The sequence below is a fragment of the Bidens hawaiensis genome, unplaced genomic scaffold, assembly GCF_021521415.1.
Source record: "Bidens hawaiensis isolate Kalapana, Puna unplaced genomic scaffold, B.hawaiensis_p1.1 tig00015610_1, whole genome shotgun sequence".
NCBI lineage: Eukaryota > Viridiplantae > Streptophyta > Magnoliopsida > Asterales > Asteraceae > Bidens > Bidens hawaiensis.
In genome coordinates this window covers 92,920-98,266 of record NW_027492396.1, presented here as the reverse complement: position 1 = coordinate 98,266, position 5,347 = coordinate 92,920, and the positions used below count along the sequence as shown (strand labels likewise).

The following is a 5,347-nucleotide window of genomic DNA, read 5'->3' as shown; positions in this document are numbered from 1 at the left end:
AAATCACCTTACAAGAAACAATTGTTCTCTACACTAAGAATGATATTGTTTGTTGCTTATTATTATTATTATTATTATTATTATTATTATTATAATTAAACCTTATAAATAATAAAGTCTTAAAAGGTGAAAGGTGGTGGTGGGGTGACAATAAAGATGGAAAAAAAAGTTGAACAAAGAAGAAAACTACTTGTAATTCAAATCCCATACTATTTTCTACATTTATCTCTCTCTCTCTCTCTCTCTCTATTGCATGCCAAGAGAGATAGAGAGAGAGAGAAACAGGGTATTGTGTTTTGTGCAGAATTTGAAGCAGCTTTTAATTGATACTGTAAAAGTATTGTTTAAGGTAAGATTATTATATTATATATGCTCTTGGTATGCGTAATTCAGTTCGTTTAACGTCTGTAAGCAAGAATTTGGGTTGTAAATTTGATGATTTATGTGTGATTTACTGCTTTATGTTGATGATGCACCTATGATGTTTGTTTAAATGCCAACTTAGGATTTAGATTTATATGGGTTTATTTTTTGGTTGCAAATGATTAACCATGGAGTTCTCATGTTTAATTTAGACACCTTGTTGATCCGCACATAAATCACAAATTCTTGTCTTTTTTTTTTTAATATTTTTCGACAATCTTGTTTATCTGCACATAAGGTGTTTGTTGATATGCAAACTTAGGACCCTATTCACCTCTTTGGGCTTCTATTGAATCGAGAATAACCCCTAGCCTTCCAAGCTAACGATGCGGGTTCAATTCCCGCTACCCGCTCTATCTCCTTTTATATTTAGTCTAGAGTTTAGACTCGTGTGTGTAGTTTTGTGATTTTTTTTATATAAAAATTTAGATACCTTGTTGATCCACCCAGAAAATCAGAAATTCATCTTTTTTTTATGGGTGTGCATGGTTCGGTTTGGGTCGGTTTTGGGCTAAAGTCGAAACTTAAGTTTTTGAATTTTTTGAATCCGTTCGGATTCGGATTTACCATGTGAGCTTGAAAATTTTTGGCCAAAATAATGAATTTGGGCATGAATCATTTTGTTAATAAATAACTAATTGATTATTATACAGTTTGGCTAAAATATTTGAGTTACATATTTATTGAATTCTTATAATTTATTTACAATAAACATAAAAAATGAAAATCTATACATTCGGTCCAGTTCGGGTTTTTGGTTTTTTATTACATGCAAAACCAACACCAAATTATAAATTTGGTTTTCATAAAAACATTAAACCAATCTGTCCGTTTTTATTTAGGTTCGGTTTTTCTGGTTTCATGCACAACATATCTATCATTTTTCCTATTTCTCATTTTTCAACAATCTTTATTCAGAATTTCTCTTTTGTTCACAGGCTCACCTTCTTCACATTTAGAACACTAATGTAAGGATCACATGGGGAGAAAAGGTAATTGGTTTTCTGCAATCAAGAAGGTTTTCACATCCAACTCAAAAGACAAGCCGCTTAATGTAAGTAAACCGATTCAAAACTCATTCATTATAGTTCACTTTCTAGTTTTCTTGACCACCAACAATCTGCCCGGCCCGATCACAGGAACCCGAGAAGAAAACTTCAAACGAAAAGAAGGGACGTGGGAGATTAAAACATGGAGAATGCCGATCATTCATACCTCTATTCCGAGAACCAAGCAGCATTGAGAAAATATTGGGTGAAGTTGATCAACAGTTATTGTTTATTAATCATCCTACGCATGTTGACCAACCAGCAACCCCGCAGCCTTCATTTTCGGGCAAGCCTGCCTCTCCGAGGGTTACGTCTCACTGAGCCGCTTCTCCGAGGGTGGTTTCCCCTAAACATTCCCCACCGAGAATTGCGCATACGCGCTCAGAGGTTAACTATAGACCCGAGCCAACTCTTAGGCACCACCATCGTTGTGCCACCATAATTCAGGCTGCTTATAGAGGTTATATGGTAAGCTTGTTGAAAGTATGGGTGGGGATGGGTCGGTTTTGGGCTCAAACCGAACCAGAAACCAAAGGTCGGTTTTTGGGTTTTAAAAACTATTCGGTTGCACCGTTTATTAGTTTCTTATAAATTATTTAAAATTGTTTTTTTTGGTTATTTGTTGGTTGATGTGAAACCAAATTGAAAAATCGTTTTTTTTAACATAAAACCAAACAGTTGGTTTTTGTTTGTTCGGTTAGGGTTGGTTTCAAGAATGATAAACGATAATTAACGCACAACTTAGAAATAACCGACTTATATTATAACCAGAAAATATAACTCAAAAAACTGATTACAATAACTTTGGTAGTGATGGTGGTGATTGTTGTGTTTGTTGTTGTTGTGTCTAACACTAACTTTGTGCATGTATATATACTAGTGACCCAACTTGGTTACCAAGCATAATATGTGGTCACCACTCAACTTGGCCACCAAGGTGAACTTGGGCAACAAGGTCAACTTGGCCAACAAGGTGAACTTGGCCACCAAGCATATGGAATGTTTCATAATACCCCTTAGACTTTAACCGACTTGTTAAAACCTCTTAGGCCCGGTTCACCGACTTGTGACCCGGAATAGAAATTAATCCAACATGGTTTTGAGCTCAAATCGAACCAAATTTTCGGTTTTTTTGAAATTGTTCGGTTACTTAAAATCAGTTTTTCGGTTTCAAGCAGTTCGGTTCATTTTTTGGTTTTTGGTTTACGTGAAGTTGAAACCGAACCGAAAAGTTGGTTTTTTCACAAAGGCATAAAACTGTGATGTGAAACCAAAATCGAACCGAAAAACAGGAGGTTTTTTTAAAAAAGATAAACCAAACTGTCCGTTTTTGATCGGTTAGTCTTTATGCCCGGCTGTTGCTTGATGCGAAACCGAAAAATCGGGTTAAAGAAACATAAAACAAACCGTTTGTTATTTCAGTTATATGCACACCCGTAGGTACCGGGCGGTCGGTTATTTGGCGAGTGTTTCACTTTTTGTGTGTAATTGGTTTGAGTGTGTCATATAGGCGAGGAGGAGTTACCGTGCTTTGAGGGGTCTTGTGAGGCTTCAAGGAGTTGTAAGAGGCCAAAATGTGAAAAGACAAACCGTAAATGCTATGAAACAAATGCAGTTGTTGGTCAGAGTCCAAACCCAAATTCAGTCGCGAAGAATCCAAATGTTGGAAAACGAAGCACTTGAACATAAAAACAAGGAAGCCGAGAGTTCAGTTGGCAAGCAAACCTTTAGTAACTTAGTAAGATTTCCTTCCTATTTATACTTCGTTTGTTATTTGTTAATTAATTTATATACATTTGTCATGTTATTAACTTCGAGTATGCAATGCAGCTGGAATTAGGCGATGGAAACTGGGACGATAGCTTGATAACGAAAGAAGAACGAGAAGCACGACCACAAAGAAAAATGGATGCGGTGATCAAGAGAGAACGAGCCATGGCGTATGCGTACTCCCACCAGGTAACCAACCAATCTTAAAACATTTTCAATCCTTAAAAACCAAATCTTTTTAACACTTTTATGATATGCAGTTATGGAAAGCAACACCAAAATCATCTCAAAACACTACAACCGGTGGATTCCCATGGTGGTGGAACTGGTTAGAACGCCAACTCCCTGCCGATGAACCCACCAAAAACCCCGAGTCCACACCCACACCCACACCCACACCATCACGCCAGACCCCCGGTCCCAAAAGGAGTCCTCGCCCTCAACCCAGCCCTTACAAACAGCCCGGTTTCTCTTTCGAGAATCTTGGCACACCGACACCCAAGTCATCAAAATCAACCGTCCCGACTCCATCCCGTCCACTTGTAACACCGACACAAACCCCGCCTTCAACAACTCCAAACATGATGAAACACTACAGATCAAAAGGCAGTGTATCAGGTTCACCGTACCCGTTAAAAGACGACGATAGCTTAATGAGCTGCCCGCCATTTTCGGGGCCTAACTACATGAGTCCTACGGTATCAGCTAAAGCCAAAGCGAGACCGACGAGTAGCTCTAAAGACCGTGTTCCAAGTAGTGCAGACAGTGAGACGTCAAAACGGAGGTTTTCGTTCCCGTTAACGCAGAACATCGGGTCATCGTTTAAATGGAATAAAAAGGCTTCAAGCAAGGATTCTACAACATTGAAGAAACATAAATCTCCACGGTCTATCGGGGAAATGAGTATCGATTCTGCTATTTCCATGCCTGCTGCATATGGGAGGAAACCATTTAACAGATTTGTGTGAATTCTTTTAAAATGTTTTTCAGCTTTTTTTGCTTTGTTTTTTTGGTTTTTTTTTAAAATTTTTTTTACTGTTGGGTAAATTGAGTGTATGATCATCTACATATATGTGTTTATTACAGAATACTGATGTATGATAATAAACTATAAATATGTTTTCGAGTGTGAACATTTCGGTTTTGTTTATTGATGGTGGTTGAGCGGTTCGAGCTTGCGTACGACTGTAAGTTGCAAGCTCGAACTCGGTTGAAGGGAGATTTGTGCATGATATGGAGGTCAAGAGCACTTGTAATGGGTGCTCAATGAATACAAGGTGGTGTTTGTGACATTGCTAATTTTAATTGATTATTATTTATTAGAAAACTTTTATTTATGAAACTAATTGTTTTAGGAATAGTTAACATGATCATACTTGAAGGTAACACATACCTATTCATGTATTTAATATCCATGTGGCGTGATTGTTGAAAATTTAGTAAAGGAATTTAAACTCATGAATGCTTGTAGAATGAACTATTAAACACAAAGAAGACATGGTGCTATTCTCACTTATTGGTCATATATGATAGTAAAACTATTGTTTCATGTGTTTTAGCCTAAGAGAGAGATGCAAATAATGAAATTTGTTTTGACTAAACTTTGTCTCAAGCAAACAAAAACTATTCATTTTTGTTTGATTTTTCTTAGTTGTTTTTTTTTTCGTTGTATGTACTTTACATATAATTTGTACAAATGATATTTCTCATAATTTATTGAAAATTACGAGATTTTTAATATTTTTATATCTTTGTTCATTCCGCTTTTGTTGTCATTTATCTCTTATGTTGTTAATGAGGGTTGGTTAATTAACACTCGGGCTTAGAGTTTAACATCAACTAATGGGTTTGGACAACAGCTAATGGGCTTGGAACTTGGGCTCAAAAGCCAACCTACCTAAAATCATTTATGTTTCACATGGTTGGAGTATTTTAAAGGAATTGAGAGAATAAGGTGTTAACGGTGTAAAAGTTTTCTAGGGCTGTCAATTTATGACACGGACCCGTTAACACGACACGAGTTTTAATAGGTTTGGGTTTGAGTTTAACAGATTTTGTGTCTTAAAAATGTGGACATGTTTAAGACATGTTAAAATTTGTGTCTA

General features: G+C 36.6%; 1 pseudogene across 1 annotated transcript; it reads left to right on the top strand.

Moving 5' to 3' along the window:
* Positions 1 to 1,377: 1,377 nt before the first annotated feature.
* LOC143549490 (protein IQ-DOMAIN 13-like) lies at positions 1,378 to 4,411 on the top strand (annotated as a pseudogene). Its single transcript, XR_013138144.1, has 5 exons — positions 1,378 to 1,477; positions 1,563 to 1,940; positions 2,983 to 3,210; positions 3,303 to 3,431; positions 3,503 to 4,411. The product of XR_013138144.1 is annotated as a protein IQ-DOMAIN 13-like (transcript).
* Positions 4,412 to 5,347: the final 936 nt, after the last annotated feature.